This window comes from Chrysochloris asiatica, unplaced genomic scaffold, assembly GCF_000296735.1.
Source record: "Chrysochloris asiatica unplaced genomic scaffold, ChrAsi1.0 scaffold00225, whole genome shotgun sequence".
Taxonomy (NCBI): Eukaryota; Metazoa; Chordata; class Mammalia; order Afrosoricida; family Chrysochloridae; genus Chrysochloris; species Chrysochloris asiatica.
Window position 1 is genome coordinate 3,471,596 of NW_006408743.1, and position 19,581 is coordinate 3,491,176.

Genomic DNA, 19,581 nt, shown 5'->3' on the forward strand with positions numbered 1-19,581 from the left:
TGTCTCTTGCAGACAGCATATTGAATCATCTTGTTTTCATATCCATTCTGTCACTCTATATCTCCTAACTGGTGCATTTAGTCCATTGACAGTCAGTATAATTATAATTGGTATGATATAATTACTGTCATTCTGTTTGTTTTTTGTGGTACTGCTGATTTTTTTTTCTGCATTACTTCCTTTGCTGAATTGATGTTTTTGTGTGCTTTCTTGTCAGTTTCTTCATAGTTTTAACATTTCTTCATTCATCTTGGCTTCTCATTTTCTTGACGTGTTGTGAAGTAATAATTTTCTTTGAGCTTACCCTATATTGCATTATTTTTTCCTCCATTTAAAACAGTCTATTTTATAATGCAATCTCCTAGACCACATCATCACCTGGATCTATGTTCCTATAGTTTTCCCTTCTTTCACATTGTAATTGTTTTGATCATAGAGTGACCTTCCAGATCCTATGAATTCATCCTTGTAGTTATTTTTTCTGTTCTGACTCTTCTGTCAATTGAGTTCCAGGTGGTGCAATGACGTATGTCAGTCTCTAATTTTGGTCTGTTCTTGTTAGTACTCAGTCCAAAGAACTTCCTTTAGGGTATTTTGAAATGCTGGGTTGACTTTGAAAAAGTCCCTTAGCTTCTGTTTATCCTGGAAAGTTTTGATTAAATAATTGTATTTGATTAACATCTTTGCTTTGTAGATGATTCTTGGTTTACAATTTTTGGGTGTTTTTTTTTTTTTTTTTTTTTCTACGGTTTTATATATGTCTCCCCATTGCCTTCTTGCTTACATGGTTTCCGATGAAAGATCAGAGCTTAATCTTATTTGCTTTCCTTTGTAAGTAACACTCTCTTTTCCCTAGTTGCTTTCAGGATTCTCTCTTTGTGTTGATTTTGGAGAGCTTGATTATGATATGTCTAGGTAATTTTATTGTGAGGCCTATCCTTCCTGAGGTTTGTTCAGTTTCTTCAATGTTTATCTTCTCATCTTTCATGATAGGGAAGTTTTCTTCCAGCAGCTCTTCAACCATCTCCTCTATTGTCTTCTGGGATCCTTCTTGTTCTGAAACTCCAGTTTATAACCCTTAGGTTATTCCTCTTCATTTTGTCCCACATGAATCTTAGACTTTCTTCAAATTATTTATGTATTTTCTGATTGTTCTTCTATCTTAGCAGTATTGTGAGATTTGTCTTCAAGCTCTCTGGTTCTGGTTTCCACCTCTTTAATTCTACTCCTTTGCCCTTTTATTCTATTGCCTGTTATTTTATTATTAATCATTTGAACCTCTTTTTTGCAGGTTTTGTATCATTTCTAATGCTATTTATATCATATATTACTGTTCCTGTAGCACTTTCCTGGCATATTCCTTATTTTTCTCAATCCCTCTGTGGAGCATTTTGATGCACCTCAATATCATTTTTCTGAACTCCTTGTCAGGCAGTTCCAAAGCCAGCCATCCTTCCAATGGGAAGTCTAGTTCTACTTCCAATTCGTTTGTTTCAGCTACTCTGTTTTTTTTCTGGACATGAGCTGAGATCTTCTGTTATGTTCTGGGAGTTTTCAATAATTAGATGTAGTTTGAAAATTAGATGAATGCATGTTAGATTTAAGCTTTCTGATTGCCTCTTGGTAGATGTGATAAGGAGATAGTCTTCCCTTTTCACTTCTCTTGTTACTTAACTCAGAGAAATTTTAGCAATTATTTACTATCTATCTGGTGTACATCAGTTGGTATTGGATTTTGTTCTATGGTGGGATTTTATAGGGCATGATTATAGTTTGGCTATATGACTTCAATTGCTGTCTCTTCTTGAATCATGTAGGGATAAAAACAGTGTTCCCCCCAAATAAAAGACAGACCAAAAAAAAAAAAAAAAAAGAATAAGAAGGAAAACAAAAACAAAAACAGGATACTTAAGTCTATAAATGCCATAAAAATGAAAAACAAAAACCCATTGGAAAAACCTTCTATTTTAGGCTGTTCCTTTTGACTCCTCCCCCATTGTCATTTCTGGACCCAGTAATTTTTGCTGAACAGATCTTTGTGCATGCATAGTAGAACTCTCCAGAGGTGAAGGTAGTGTTCACTAGCTTAGGCATCTCCTCTAGTTCACAGAGTGGAGGTGTCCATACAGAGTGAATCAGTTGACCAGAAAAAAAAAAATTAAAAAAAATCTATCTTAATCTTTGAGGATCACCTTGTGATAGGAGCACTCCCTTGATACTTCACCTTCTCTGTTCCACTCAAAATGGTCACTACGGGACCTGCTGACAGCTGCTGATCAGAAAACACCAAACTGTCTTACTTCTGCTACAAATTCCACCAGCAGTAAGCCTTCAATCCTTCTAAATATTCCTTTACATGTAGGTCAGAATTCTAGGACCATCCCTTGAACTTGCTTCATCCAGTATTCTGTGTTATTACTGACAAAAGTCTGCATGGAGCCTTTCCCTACTATGCCATCAAGCCCTGCCTCCCTGACTCTCTCATATTTCATTTGCTGTTTAAAATTTTCTTCACTTTGCTTATACCATTCATTAGCTCTTATATGGGTATATTTTACATTTAGAACCTTTAAAATATTGAATATAGGTATTTAAATTTTTTGTCTGATAAACCTAAAATTAGTGACATATCTAAGTCTGGTTTTGACATTTGCTTTGTCTCTTTAGGTATTTATTTTCCATTACTTTAAACACATTTTGTAGTATTTTTTGTTGAATGTGTATGTGTATGTTACTACAAGATATAGCTTGCAATAATGCTAATGTAAGTGCACATTTAGTGTAAAGTTTAATTTTAGTCAGATTATGAACTGAGCCATGCTTATTGTTTGCTGTAGATGTAGTTTCAGGAGGTTTCAAATTTTTACACTTTTTATTTTTCTTTCTTTTCTGTTGAATCTGGTCTTGAATCCCTTTAAACTCTTCCTTAGAGAGAAAATGTGTCTTGCAGCTCTTTCATCTGTAAATTCTATGATTATATCAAATCTCTGCTGGTAATGTGGTAAATTTTGCAGTGGGAGACATGTTCTATAATCTTATGAAAAACTCTCATTCTTTAGGGTGCCTTTGTCCTTAGGCTGTTATCTTCATATGTCTATCTTACATTTTGTTTGTTTTCAACAGAAGAAATCTAAAGGAAGATGAAGTCAGATACATACCTTTCCCCTGGTGCAATAAAGTTTAATGTAAATATGCTTTACATGTATAGAACTTTGAGCATAACTCAAAGCAGATGTTTTGAACCTCCCATGCCAAAGCCATAGGATATCTATCTTTCTCAATCCTTCCTAGTGTCCTGAAGTTAGAACAGATTCACTAAATTGAATTTTCAGGAGTTTCTCATTGCCATGTTAGTCTATGCTAAACTTCTAACAATTTGTCATTTTATGTATCCTACAAGTTGATGGCTCCACTAGCATCTGTTCATGTTAAGAAATTCTTGGATATTCCACTCTGCATTCACCTATCTGACCAGGTAGTAGAGTGGTAATTTTTTCTGTGGCTATGGTTACATATTGGAGTTCGGGTATGGCACTGTGGTTTAATGTGTTAGATTGTAAGGTCGGTTTGTAGTACAAAGTCCTCGGAAACCTTATATAGGGTCACGATGAGTTGGAACCAACTTGACAGCACTTAACAACAACAATACCACCAACAGCATAGTAATCTAATAGGTTGAAAAAAATAATTGCTTTTCAGTTTGTTTAGCTTTTCTTGTTGTAAGAAAAGAAGTGAAAATACCAAATTGTTTATGTGTTGGCACTGAAATCTGACATCTATACTTCCCTTTAACATCACTGTACTTTTCTCATCACTCTTCTTGACATTAATAAACTGAATACACTTACCATATTTTCAGAGTCTGAAAGCAATAAAAATATGTGTGTGTGTGTGAATTAGATAAACTTAGTAAAAAAAAAAAATCCTCTTCTAAGAATTGCATATTTATAGCTAAAGATGTAAGCTAAGATGTAATTGATGCTGAGACATCCTCATTGCATTAGAGAGGTCATAAACTATTACCTCTGACATAATTAACCCAAGAGAATTTATGAATCAATTAAAAATGATAGGAAGGATGCATTCCTAAGATATACATGCACATTAAAATGACAGCTACAGAACTATGCATATGTTCTAGTTAAATTAAGCATCTGATTAGGTGATTATTATGTTGATTTAATTTGCATACTTTGTGTCTTGAAAGACAAGACACAGATTAACATATAAAGAAAAACGTTACTTTCAGAGTGCATATGTAAAAAATAAATAAATAAATAAACCTAGAAGTGTAAAAAATATATATTTTACATGGAAAACCAAATATAGAGATGTAAACAAAAACAACCTTCACATCAGTTGTTAATGTTATTAAGTGCCTTGAGTTGGTTCTTACTCACAGTGACCCTATATAGGATTTTCGAGGAGCAGGTGGTGAGTTTGAAACAGCCCTGTGGTTCAAATCAATCTTGCAGTCCAATGTATTATTCCATGTACCATATCAGTTGTCCTTTACATCTGTAGCAGTTTTAAATGTCTGGAGAAAGTGTATATATAACATTTGTGCAAAAAAAATAAGCTCATATGACAGGGAATTGAAGACATATATTTTGCTCTGGAGGTACTTAGCACTGCTCTATGAACCAAAGAGTTGGCAGTTCAAATCCACTAACCACTACGTGCTAGAAAGATAATAATTTTTGCTCCCATGAAGATTTACAGCTTTGGGAAACCCAAAACAGAATTGATATGAGTTGGTGGATTTATAAAAGGAAACAAAATTCCTGAATCTGTCTTCATATATCATAAGAAGATGTTTTTAAAGCTTATCTTTTTTTAAATTATCTATCATCTTAAAGATCCTGTCTAATATAAAAGACTCAATTGTTATTAAAATTAACAAATTTATTTGGTTTTATTCTGCATATCTCTAACCATTGTTCAGACACAAACTATGCAATTTAACAAAGTTTTCATTTCTGTATATTTTACATGGCCAAATAATAAGAAATCATCTGCTATAATAATGAGTCCTGATGTGGTGCTGTGGGTTAATGTGCTGGACTGCAAGTTCGGTTTGAACCACAAAATTCAAGCTCATCAGCTGCTCCTCAGAACTCTATACAGGATCACTATGAAGTATAATTGACTAGGCAACACTTAAAAACAACAACAAGTCTGCTATAAATGACAATAATAAATGAATAAAAGTTTGAAATATAGACAATAGTTGCCATAAATAAGAAATGAAAGACATGAGATATTTCAGCACTGTTGTCAAATTTACATTGAGCTTGGGCAATTTCTACTTAAAGAAAATAGAAATAGGGAGAATACAAGGAATAAGTTGATTGAGGATAGTGAAAGCAACTTATATGAAAGTGCAAGACAGACTTGAATGTGATAGCTATGAAAAAAATTATACCAATAGACTTAAGATGCAGATTTTTGCACTGAAGTAATTCTTCTGAAAGAAGTCAGATTTAATACCAAGGTTGTATAGAACTGGATAGTTTTTGAAATTCTGTTGCTCCAGATCTAGTCATTAGAGGAGAATAATTCAGATGAGTAAACTGGGGTCAGGGATAGTGTTCCAACATTAGACACTGAAAATCTTATGAATAGTAGCAAAACATTGTCTGATATAGGACTGGATGATGAGTTCCTCAGTTGGAAGACTCTCAAGATATGATAAATGTAGAGGTGACTTTTCAAACAAGAGTTGGCTATCATCACGTAGATGGAGTAAAATTTTCAGAATGGTTATTTGCTGATGTAGCACAGTTCAAAATGAGAAGAAACAGCTATAAACATTCAATAATAATCAGAATGAGGAATGTGCAAAGTATGAATTTATGAAAATTGTTATTGTACATTGCCATTGAGTTTTTACAAATTCTAGTAACCCCATATAGGATTTCTAAGGCATGAGTGGTGGGTTTGAATCTTGAAATTAGCAGTTCAGAGCCTATCTACAGCTTCACACCAAGACCCCAAACAAAGAAAATTGGTGGTAGTGGTGGCAGTGACTTTGTCAGAGAATCAATTGACTAATAGAAACCCTGTGTGAAATATTCTGAAGCTGTAAATCTTTACGGGAACAGAAAACCTCATTTTTCTTCTGTGAAAAAACTGAGAGATTTGAACTTTTGACCTTGCGCTTAGCAGTGGAACTCCTCAGAAAGTTGGTCTTCATCAATAGAGAAAGGAATGCGTTAAGATGAATATCTTAGGCATTAGTCATATGCTATGCAATGGTACTGGTTATTTAGAATCAGATTGGCATCAAAAGAAAGGTAGAATAATGGTACTGTGTGGAAATACCAAAAAGAAGTGATCTGATTTATGGTGCAAACCCCTCACTCCGTATATCACCATGGATTGCAGAACAGAGGACAGGCTGTTTGAATTCCTGGTAAAGCCTGAACAAAAGAAGGAGTGTGGCTCACCATCAGGTTGTCAGACTACTTCCTCTGGACTTGGTTCATTCTATAGATTTGCTATTATTCTTGGGGGTCTTAATACTAGAGTCGAGTAGTCGGGGATCCTTACAGGGGAGGGGGTTGATGAGTCATCAAGGCAACTGGCAGGGGATGGGAAATAAATCTTGGAGGCTAAATTCCTTCTTTTGCCACTCTCTTTCATAATTTATGACCCATGATCATGTCTCAGGTCACAGATGGATGGAGGCATCTGTATCAGGCATCCAGTAAAATGGTATCTCTGAACTCTTGCCAACTATCTTCTTTCTATAGAGTCAGAAGAACTCAGCACATTGGCCTGAACCTGCAATGTATCTGAATTGGGGCCAAGATTCTGGAGAAACTGTTCTATGAGAGAGAGCTCTGAAAATGTTCAATGATCACTCACTACATACCATGAGGCAAAGCCTTAATATAGAATCAGGTAAAAAAAAAGTGAACACAGATATCTGTGAGATCTTGCAGAGTAGTTATTAGATTAGAAGTCACAGTCCCCTGTGAAAACTGATTACAGGTTTGCAAGAGGTGCACTCTTCCCTGGCCCTAGATTCTCAAAAAGACTGACAGATTGCACATAAAACAGCTTCAAAGTTAAGGATTTAAAGAGATCATGGTCAAGAGCAGCTGAGACCAGGCCAACTGAAACAGGGTCACAGTGGGCTCTCATGAAGATCACCCAATCCCTTGGATTAGAGGGAAAAAGTACCTTTGGACCCTTGAAAAGAACTTTTGACTCATAAATCCTGAAGTGAAAGAGAGTAAGATGAAAGATATGGAGGCAATTTAGACAGAAAATCATACACAAAATCATACTCACAAAGAGTAGAGTCAGATTGTGCACTCATACCTTATCTCATAAGAGGAGAAGATGGCAAAGAGGGGTTTCTTGTCATGGATGTGAGTGAAGTCTCTGGTCCTGAGTTTTGGCACCAAAGATGTCACATGTTCCCTAGACCCCTTCTCCAAGAATCTGAAGAATCAGATCCAACAGGTATCCTTGCTTCTCAAGGATGCAAGCACACTGGGCATTCACTCATAAGGTTAATTAGAAAGGGATACTTCACTTTGAAAAGAGAAAAGTGGGTCAGTCTTTGAGAGTGGATAAGAACCTGAGGAATTGGTGGTGGTGTTGTTGTTGTTAAGTGCCGTCGAGTTGGTTCTGACCCATAGCGACCCTGTACAGGGTTTCCGAGGGTAAATCTTTACAGGAGTAGAAAGCCTCATCTTTCTCCCGCAGAGCAGCTGATAGTTTCGAACCGCTGACCTTAAGGTTCACAGCCCAATTCATAACCACTACGCTACCAGAGGAATTGGTGAGCAATGTTTTATTAGCTCAGGACTCCTTATTTGGGTTTATTTAGTCCTTTTCTGTGTATATATCAAATGCCAAGTCTAGAGTTTTAAACTGTTTGAAGGGGTAGATATATATGTTAATAATATTACAATATGTCAATATACATCTAAAGGTCATGTCAAGGACAAGTCATAAACTGCAAGATGTGTCCAGGATTTTGGGGGTCTTTATTTTGGTTCTCAACCAGTTTATTTTGGTTCTGCTTTTCCTTTGGCATGAGCCAGGCATGAAGGGGCTCAAGATATACCTAATCTGTTCCTATCATGACCAGAACCTTATCAGATGAATATAAAGATTATTGATACTCTGAGCAAGTATAAATTGCTACAATTTTGTGAACTGAATTTTTACTTATGGTTGCTAAAAAATTCTAAATGGAATATTTTTCATATCAAGGAACATACCAATGTTAGTTTGAACTCCAAGGTTTGAACCCACAAGTCACTCCTTAGAAGCCTTAAACAGGGTTTCTGTGAGTTGGAACTGACTCATTGGCATGGATCAGCAACACCAGCATTATTACTAACTCGTTATATTTGAAAAAGAAATTGATTATTTTGTGGAGGAGCAAAAGGAAATAGATTACCATAATTCCATTTCTTCGAAAGATTTTTGTGAATTTTCATGTTCAATGATATTTTCCATATACTTAAGGTAAACTGTTATGAAGTTATAAAGATAAAATGACTATAAAGAAATACACTAGCATAATTTATTATTTCAAGTCTAAACTTTAACTGTAAATTATAGTTTCTACCTTATTTTATATTTCACTAATCTGGTGAATGCGTCTTAATCCATGAAATATTTCTTTTTCCAATATAGTAGGACATTCTCAATATTTGTAAATAGTAATATTATAATTACTTGATATTTTCCCCTTGAAAAAATTATAGACATCTAAAAGACACAATTGTTAGTGCTCTAGAAATTTCAAAATAATTGAAATGCCATATAAAACATTTTTTGTATCTTTTCAGACATACTAACTTATTGACTTTTTAAGTGACAAAAAGTAGAAGTTTTTGTGAAAAAATATTCTTAATCTAGAAACATTATTAAAGTAAAAGGATGGGTCACTTCAAAGAAATTGGCCTTGGACTGATTTTTAAAGTTTTGATTTTTATTTGCCTGTGTGGAGTCAAAGGAAGTCAGAGACGGTTCCCACTTGGTTGAAGCAGCTTGACCTGTCTTGGATGGTTAGGGCTGAGCTTGCAAGAACTTGAGCAGATAATGTTAAAGATGTTTGATACTGTGAGCAAGTGTCAATTGATACAATTTGTTGAACTGAACTTTTGCTCATGAATGCAGTTGCTCAAAATTCCAACCAAAATGGAAGATTCTTCACATCAAGGAGCATGCTTACCTCCTCAGTGGACTTAGTTGATACGGACAGGCAATTTAAAAAGTGACTATCAAAAATGTTGTTGTTGTTAAGTGACATTGAGTCAGTTCTTACCCATAGCAACCTTGTATAGGGTTTCCTAAGAGTGGCTGGTGAGCTTGAACCACTGACCTTGTGGCTCAAATTACTTTGCAGTCCAGTGCATTAACCCACAGTGCCACACCAGAAAAAAATGGAGCGCTATAAAGACATAAAGTAGCTGGCTTACAAGTTTTTATGGAGTGATTAATTTTAGGATGAAGGGACAAGGGAGAATCACTACTGACTAGTTTTCTGCTTTTCTAGATAGGTCTGGTGAAAGGGAGTGGGGGATGGCTCTGATAGGATTTTACAATTTTGAGCAGTTGTTAGTAGGATTAATTATTATTGATAAAACTGTAATTGTAAATGTGTGAATAAAAAGGAAGAGTAGTTCCCTTCCTTTCAGAAGCAGACAGTCACAGGACCATTATTAAGGAAAAGCATGAGTGTAGCATAGGATCTCTGCCTAGAAAAGAGGATGAAAGCAGAAAGGGTAGAGGAAGCAGTGGCTTGGAGAGACAGAGCAGCTATGAACTCTAGGCCTATGGCATCAGTAAGTCTGTGTGCAGACAGGTAGGATTATGACTTGTAGAATGTGTCCTTTAGACATTTAAATGAATATAGTTTGTTTTGTTTTGTATATATGCATCATGTCGTTTTGCTTTGTTCATTTGTTACATATCAAATGCAAGTGATGTCAATGTATTTTCTATTATACATGCTTTACTTATATCATGTTAGGTGCAAGTATTACTTTACAATATTCTTTATTTAGAGAGTATGCATATCGTTCATACGTTTCAAGTTGACAAGGGTAGACTGTAATGATTAGGGGTCTGTGTCACTTGATCAGGCCAGTTTTTCCTGATTGAGGTTTAACAGTCGGGATGTGCTTGTTCCCATGGTGGTGAAATCAAATACAGACATAATTAGCTCTATTATGAACAGCTATGAACAGTCACTCAATTGAAGGAATGCTTTCTTGGGGGTGTGTCCTGTGTCCATTATAATGGACACGACGGAAGGACTATTTCTCTCCCTCCAATGGACCTGGGTCTCTATAACTGTAAATCATTTCCTTGATAATAAACCTCATTCATATATATATGGTTTAGTGGTGGTTATGTGTCGTGGAAACGGAACAGATTCACAGCGGCCCTGTACAGGGTGTTCGAGGCTATAAATCTTTACAAGAGCAGAAAGCCCCCAAGCCCCCTCTTTCTCCCGCGGAACAGCTGGTAGTTTCGAACTGCTGACCTTGAGGTTCGCAGCCCGATTCGTAACCACTACGCTACCAGAGCTTCTTTACATATATAGCTCTGGTAACGTAGTGGTTACGAATCTGGCTTTGAACCACAGGGTCAACAGTTCGAAAATACCAGCTGCTCCGCGGGAGAAAGAGGGGGCTTGGGGGCTTTCTGCTCCCGTAAAGATTTACAGCCTTGGAAACCCTCTTCAGGGTAGCTATGGGTCGGAACCGACTCGACGGCACTTAACAACAACAACAACAACAACACACACACACACACACACACACACATATATATACCGTGGAGCCTGTTCTGGCTCAGAGTGACCATGTACAGCGTTTCCAAGCCTGTAAATCTTTATAGGAGTAGGTTCAGAGTCTGATTAGTAACCACTATGCCACCAGAGCTCCATATATATAACAAAAAAGCCATGATAAAGTGTTTTGCCCAGAACTAGCCATACACCCTAACACTATATTTGAAATGGTTATTCAAAAATAAAGTAAATAATTATAACTGCATATTAAGTGATTCATCCCATGTGATTATTTTATCAAGCTTTGAGAAACAAAAAAAATAAAATTTATTGGGCCTTATTACAGCCTTGTTTCCTAGTCAAACATTTTGTTTTACCTGCATTTTGTAGACTTAGGAAACAATGAGATATACAAATTAATTTTGTTTTTCATTTTCATTCACAAGAAATGTTGCTGGATTAAAAATTTTTTGTAGTTTATCTGCTATGTTTAACTGGGTACATTCACATTTTTACTGTGTGAAGTTATGGGAAGATGTAGCAGAACAAAAGATAATGATTGTGTTTTATTGTTGTTAGGTGCCATCTAGTAGGTGCCAACTCATAGTGACACAGGGTTTCTGAGAAGCAGCTGGTGATTTTCAACTGTTGACCTTTTGGTTCACAGTCCAGTGTTGATCCTACAGCATCACACCAGGAGTCTTAAAATGACAGATGACTTTTAGAATCCTAAAGTGTCAGATTTGATGTATAAGAATACATCATCATTCATAGACTGATGTGCATAAATGTATCTTAAATTCAAAAGCAATTTTCCTTAGGCTTTTTAAAGCCTTAAAAATCCTGCACGACAAAATATTTTTTTTTTACTTTCAATAGACATCCCACTTTGGTTAATACATCTTCCAATGGCTGTACAGATAATGCACCATGTGAACCACATATTAGCTGCTGACACTGGTTATTAAAGTTAAATATTATACCTTATTGCTTTTAATTATGCAGAATCTCTGTAGCATATAATAAGATATCCTCTAGTATAATTAGAAGCACAGCAGCATCTTAAAATAAAACCTATTTATGTTATCTTAACAGCAATTAAAATATTTCATAGGCTTTTCTATATTTTAGGAAGATTTTTTTTCTAAGTATTTATTGATTGTCACTCATGATAGATGCATTCTTTGCTTTTGTAAAATCTGTCTCTATGTAAAACAATCTTATATAAGACTATCTCCACCTTCCATAACAAACAAACAAATAAATAAATAAATAAATAAATAAATGTCTGCATGATATCGAATTAGTTGTTAAGCATTTATCAGGAATCATAATAATAAGCTTTATAATGTTATTCTAAATACAACTCAGCTCTAGTACATGTGAACACTATGCACCAAACCCACACTTGCTAATATGATATAGTATCCTTTGCTCTTTTTAATAACACTCCATTTATTACACCTGACACATTATGCCCTTTTGGAAAGTGAAACAAGAACACTATGTTAAGAACATAATACTCTATAAAATAAACAACAAGATTACATTTTTAATAGTAGAGTATAAACAAACGGCCTTTTATAGGTTGAAAGAAATTTATGATTTTTTAGTTTATGGTATTGATTCAGTATTTTTTTATTCAGAAGAAAGTTTATTCCCAGCTACAAAACAATGTTTCATTTATTCAACATCTAGGTAACATTATACACATTACAGAACTGTAGATTAGACCAAGACCTTATCTGATGTTCTTAATTCCAAATAATACCTTGTTCTCCTTTCTCTTTTGCAAGTCACAACTAAGCTGCTCCTTTTTATTTTAATTGATTTCTTTGTCTTAACTCTTTCAAAAGAATGCACATCTGCAACAAGCTATAGCATTTTTAAGACTTACTGTGTTAATTCACATGACAAATCCAGCTTTGTGAAAGACAAATGAGATTTTATGGTATTAATCTCTTACTTTAGGGAATAAAAATAAATTTACAAAATAAATTTACAATTTAAAATGAGAAAGGAATATATGTATTGTTCATTTTGATATTTAAACCATTGTTATCCTTTTCTGACTACATAGAAACCTTGTAGGGAGATTATGTCTGTTTTATGAGTATCAACATAACTCATTCATCTAAGAATTCTAGTCAATGCATGCAGTATTAAACCTAGTCTTCACAATACAAACCCAACTTTTATTTTGGATTCCCATTTGTTCTTCCATAATTGTTATCAAATGTACTTTTGAAAAATGTTGTCATTCTATAGGATAAGCTTCATTGCTAGTCACAAAGTCTGTGGTTCAAACCCACCAGTTACTCTCAGAAACGATTTGCAGGGTCCTTATGAGTCAGACCGATTTGATGGCACTTATCAACAGCAACTTTAGCTTTAAAATGTACTCTAAATATGTTTGATAAGAATAGGCCTTTTCCAAATGAGGACATAAAGGCAACTATATAGAAGTCCAATGATTCATAGAATTCTTATTATTAAAGAAAATGATACCCATCTGTTTTCTATGAAAAAGCAGGGGTAGATACTCTACAAACTTAATTAAATATTTGTGAACAGGTTTTCCCACATCATTTATGCCAAATTGGACGCCTGGCATGGTGTTATAGGATGAGCACTGGACTGCGAACCACCAGCTCAGTGACTCCAATCCACCAGCTGCTCCTTGGAAATCCTATACTGGGTCATTTTGATTTATAACAACTTGACATCACTTGACAGCAACAGCAAATATATTCAATTACTGGAAACTAAACTAAATAAATAGGCATTTCCTGGGATATTTATGGCAATTATATATGAGCACTGTGGAATAAATTCTAGTATCTTTAATATTAAGGCATATTGTTGCACTGTGGGTTAATGCATCAGACTGAAAAGCTATTTGAACTGCAAGGTTGGTGGTTCAAACTCACCAGCTGCTCCTCAGAAACCCTACACAGGGTCGCTCTGGGTTGGAACCTACTCAACAACACTTAACAACAACTATTATAGACATGATATTTTTCATGTGTGGTAAAGGACAGCACGCTCAGTAAACTAGAAGCTTAGTAAAACTCAGGGAAATTCTCAGTGTGATGGAATGATCCAATAACTGCAACAGTGGATTCAAATATATCAAAGGTCATGGAGGTGTTCAGCACAGAGCACCATTGTGGTTCAAACCAGCCTTGGGGTCCAATGCTTATCCTACAGCACCACACTGTGAGTCAATTTTAGGTCAACTAAGAAGAACAAAGAGCTCTGGTAGTGTAGTGGTTACGAATTGGGCTGCTAACCACAAGGTCAGCAGTTGGAAACTACCAGCAGTTCCGTGGGAGAAAGATGAGGCTTTCTGCTCCCGTAAAGATTTACAGCCTTGGAAACCCTGTGCAGGGTCACTATTTGTTGGAACCAACTCCACGGTACTTAACAACAATAAGAACATCTGGAACTGGAGTGGCTCCATTGGATAAGCATTAGACTACAAACCACAAGATTAGTGATTCAAGCTCTTCAATTGCTCCATGGGAGAAAGATGAGACTTTCTGGTCCTGCAAAGATTTAAAAAATCTCTGAAACCCAATACAGAGCTGCCATGAATGGGGATGGACTTGACAGTAATTAACATCATTTACTGCAGACATTCAGCTAAATTTGATTGCTGATGAAACAATGGTGTCAAATGTCATATTAAATCTGATCATCAATTACCCACAATATTTAAAATTTTTGTTTTAGATATATTATTATGTGATTCACAGGTATGTTACTACCTATTTGATATTTTATAGAAATTAAGCAACTCTGTAGGCTTCATTTCAGATATCATCAGAAATATTTTCCATAAAGCACCAACACAGCTACAATGAGGTGTCAATGCATCAATAAGAACAGGAGGAGAACAAAACAGTGACCATCTTTTTTTTTTTTTCTTTTTCATTTACCCCCTTCTTTTTATTAAGTTACACTTGGAAGGCATTCACCAGGCAATCTGGAAATGTTACAGATCTGTCAGTATTTCACTTTTTAAGAACATGAAATATGTACTTTTAAAAGGTGAACGCTCTTAACTCCCTTCATGGGGGAGAAAGGTGCAGTTTCATGATTAATAGAGCATTAAGATCATGAATAATACAGATAAATGAAAGATGTTTCTCTTCTTTCTACTCCATTTTCTTCACAAAAGTATTTTTACACTTAAAATAATGTTCCTATAAATCTATCACCACATCAATATACTTTATTGAAGATGAAAAGGGACAGGCTAATGCTCCAATGATAGTCAAATGGGTTCTTAATTATCTTTGAGTTCTTTACTACTGTTAGAAATTATATCAGCAATTTAAATATCATATACTTAGTATAAAATAAACACTCTCCAAAAAAACTTAATAATAATTGTAATTGCATCTAATATTTTAAGACTTTTTAATATTTATAAGCACAGAAATTAACATACACTCTTGTTGAAAGGTCACTTCTATTACAAATTAGACTGAAAAAAAAGCTAAGTTTTACTTTTACTACAAAAATATATTGAATTAAATGAAACTGAAAAGACCTTTATATTAGGAAATTATATTTAAACTCTGAAGCAGTTTAAATTCTCAAATTGTAGCCGTTGAAATTTTATTATCAAGATGTCATTGATATACAAATATAAGAGCACACTCACACTCACGTAGCACTTATCCCTTTAATGGCCAGAGGGTCCTGGTGTGGTGCTATGGGTTAATGAACCACAGTGTAGGCAGTTCAAACTCACCAGCTGCTCCTCGGAAACACTGTATAGGGCACCCTCTCTATGGGTAGAAACCAACTCCATGGCACAATAACAACACAAAAGAACTAGGAAGCCAATTACAGCTCTGTGCTGTTTATATGTTTGTTTGTTTATTAATTGGCTTTGTTTGGTTTTACTAAATCCTTTTATTGTTGTTATTAAACAAAAATATCAGACTCACTGTTGGCCTCACTTTAATGATTTCTATGTGATGCACAAGCTGTCCTTGTCACTCTTATTATTTCGATATGATAACTTTTATATTAAGGAGGCTATTTTGGCAATTTGAATCCATCAGTAAAGACTCATTATAAATGACCTATAACTATTTCTTACCAGGAACCCTTGGTCTGCAGTTTTGGTTCTGACAATTACTTTTTCTTTCCCTAAAGATGAAATACCACTGATTTCTGTTCTGATATTTGCCTTTTTTTAAAGTATAAAATTCTTTTCCCGGGCTTCTTCTGAAAAAAGTGAAACGAAGCATACTGCATTGTCTATTAGGTGAGCAGCAAACCTTACCTCCAGATGGATTTAATACAATGCTTAATTATTTAAAATTCAAATTATTTTGGTAATAAACTTGCATAAAATCACATTCAACCTTTCTTGTGCAATCATCAGTAAAGTGGCTTTAATATACTTGAAAGTCTGCTTCCACAACAAGTTGAAATATTTAAAATAGGCAGTTAGAATGTCAACCAAAAGTAAAATAGAACAATTTCACATTGCTTCCTCCAAGGACTATCAAGTTTTATTCCTTTTTAAATTTTTCTTTTTAGATTGGCCCACATTATTATTAATAGAATATTGTGTTTGGTCAGAATTAGTTAAACCAAGATTGTTGTTTGTTTTGGGTTAACACTGGACTGATAACCAGAAAGTAGGAAATCTAAACCCACAAGCTGTTCCTTGGAAACCCAGGTCTCTGTGCTTGGAACCTACTGGATGGCACTTCACAACAACAACAATATAGAAGGAAATGTAAACTCCTACAGCTGATTCGGATATGTGAGGAAATAACCAGTATGGAATTGTTGATTATTTACAATTTGACATAGACTTTTCTCAGGTCCTTATTCTGACTGTAGTGCTTTTATTGAACACTGCCTATGCTCAACAGAAGAGCTCCCATCACTTACCTGTGTGTATCAACTATTCTTTCATGAAATTCTAGTGTTTGTCTTTCTGTAGAACTCTACCATTTACTTCAAACTGCTCATTTATTTTGCTTAGGTCAACTTTGCTTCAAACCAGCAGATTTCTCATTGGTGGAATTCAATGTTAAATAGTTTGAGTATAACCTTGAAGTGAATTTTTTTCCTCCCTTGTACTCAATTACCTTCTTTTAGCTTTCATAAAGCAAAAGAACTGTGCAAAACTGCACGTTCAGTGCAGCCAAGACCAAAGCAATAGAACTAAGAAACACTCTGGGGAATACAGCAAATGTAATTTCTGCTTCTTGCTTGAAAGTTTAAAACCAGCAACTGTCTAATAGAAACCCTTTGCATTCTGGATGATCTGGTTACAGTGTGATAAGCACTGCTGTGAAGTTAATATCATTTCTAAGAAGCAGACCTTTTCATACAGTTAACTATGTGTAAAATTGTCTTTTTTTTCTTTCCTATTTGACATATATCCCAAATTTATAATCAGTCTGCCATGTACTTCCACTAAATAGTCTGATTTTCTTTTTAGTATTTGATTTATGATCACATGAAAATGAGATATGTCTAGAATACTTTATTGTATATTTCTTGTTGATATATTTTTAGTTTTCTAATTCTTATGAACTTTTTGATTTAATTACTTTCTTAACATTTATCTCATAAAATATATGAATTTATTTGTTTTCTTTTATCATTCACTACTTCTGCTTTGTAGAGCACCAGTTTTATTATTCATAAGATCAGTGTAATTTTAATAATTGTATCTTGGAATGCCCATCACCTTATAAACAAAGCCTGAACAATCTTCCACATTCATCCCTCTAGTGCCTTTCATCAACTCTGTTATCATTAAATCTACTTGAGAGATCTTACTGTAAGGTAAATCACTAGTCTCATCATGCACATGTTAGAAGGCCATTAACAAAGTTATTCATACTAAATCCTAATTTTTAAGTAAGCTATGTAGTGGTTACGAATCGGGCTGCAAACCGCAAGGCCAGCAGTTCAAAACTACCAGCTGTTCCGTGGGAGAAAGATGAGGCTTTCTGCTCCCATAAAGATTTACAGCCTCGTAAACCCTGTACTAGGTCGCTATGAGTCGGAACCAACTCCACGGCACATAACAACAACATCTATGAATAGGCAAGAAAAGAACAAAATGGGAAAAATTAAAATATATGAACATTTTAGAGATTAAATTATTAAAAATTATTTAAAATAATAGTAGGATTGAAGTCCTTGTTTGGTGCTGTATGATAAAGCACTGGACCGCAAAGTCAGTTTCGACTGCAAGGTGGCAGGTCAAAGTCAACAGCTGCTCTTTGAAAATTATACAGGGTTGGTAGGAGTCAGAACTGAGCCATGGACAAACTTTGGTGTGGAAGAAAAAGTACATATTTATAATCTTGTTTTCTGCTTCCTTAATTATAGATGATTTATTTAAACCTTCTGTACATCTACATTTTTGCATATAATATATTTGTGAAATATTTTACTAATTTATTCTGCCTCCATTAGCAAAGGAAAGTATTCGGTCAGTGGCATAAACCAAATAGGAAACAACTATCCTATGTTCAAAGAAATCCTGAAATAACTACAGAGTTGTTAACTTGCATGACTCATTTGCCTCATCAATTTCTCAGATTCTTTTAATTTTTTTTAATCTGCCATCTGTAGTTTTCCACTGGTCTTCAGTCTAGTAATCTTCATTTATTCAAGCTGAAACAAATATTTTAGGAGTTAGTGTTCTGTTTCATTATTTCATAAGATCTAAGATATCCTTCCCAGAAACCTATAGAAAACTTCTAACAGTGAATGTTCACACAGAATTGCAACTAACATCTCAAATCTAAGCCATTCCCTCACTTTTGTTGCTATTAAGTGCCATCTAGTAGATTCCAAATTGATGGCACTTTACAGCAACAACAACAAAGGGTTTCCAAGGAGCAGCTGGTGAGTTTGAACGAGCAACCTAAAGGTTCAAATTGACCTTGTGATCAAGTGCATATCCAACAGTGCCACAGTAGGACTCCTAATTGGTGATGGTTACTGTCAAAAATTTAAACACAGAGAGAAACGCTAGAAATTAAGGTAACCAAATATATTTATTGTGAGTAGATGAGACTTGAAGGAGCACTTGTGGCACTGCAGGATAAGCACTGTATTACTGCTCATCACAAGGCCAGCAGTTCAAGCCTAGCAGCTGCTCCATAGGAGAAAGATGAGATTTTCTGCTCTTGTAAAAATGTACATCCTCAGAGATCCTACAGGGTTGCTATGCATGGGAATGACTTAATAGTAGTGCATACGGTTTTTTGGTTGCTTTTGAATTTTTTTTTCTTTATATACTATTTGAATCAAACCAAAAGTATTAGAATCACTCTTCAAAGAGGGGATAGTGAAATTAGGTTTCATAAGTAACAGATTTTCAATGGCTTAAATGGCTATAGATAGCATTCATTAGTCAAGAATCATGTGCATTGCTACTCAAGGTGGTTAGTTCTTAAGAATTTAAAATATTCGGATCTGAGTAGGGTAGCATCCTGAAGGTCATTGTAAATTAATTTCTGTTGCAGACCGTGTAAGACTGGTCTGAGGTTCGAGGCCCTATAGACCCAAGTGTAACAAATGAGGCCACTGGCAGTCAATAGCAAATTGTTTTTCATCTTAGTGTTCCATTACATGTATTAATTTAATACATGGAACCCTTGATAATCCACAGATAAATGTGATATTTTCCTAAAAGCTCAGACTGTAAAAGTTGCAAGGTCAAGCCTTCCTCCAAAGGATTAGCTAAAAACATCTTAGCTACTTCACAGTTCTTTGTTCTACAGACAAAAAAGCCATCCTCCCTGAATCTCTCC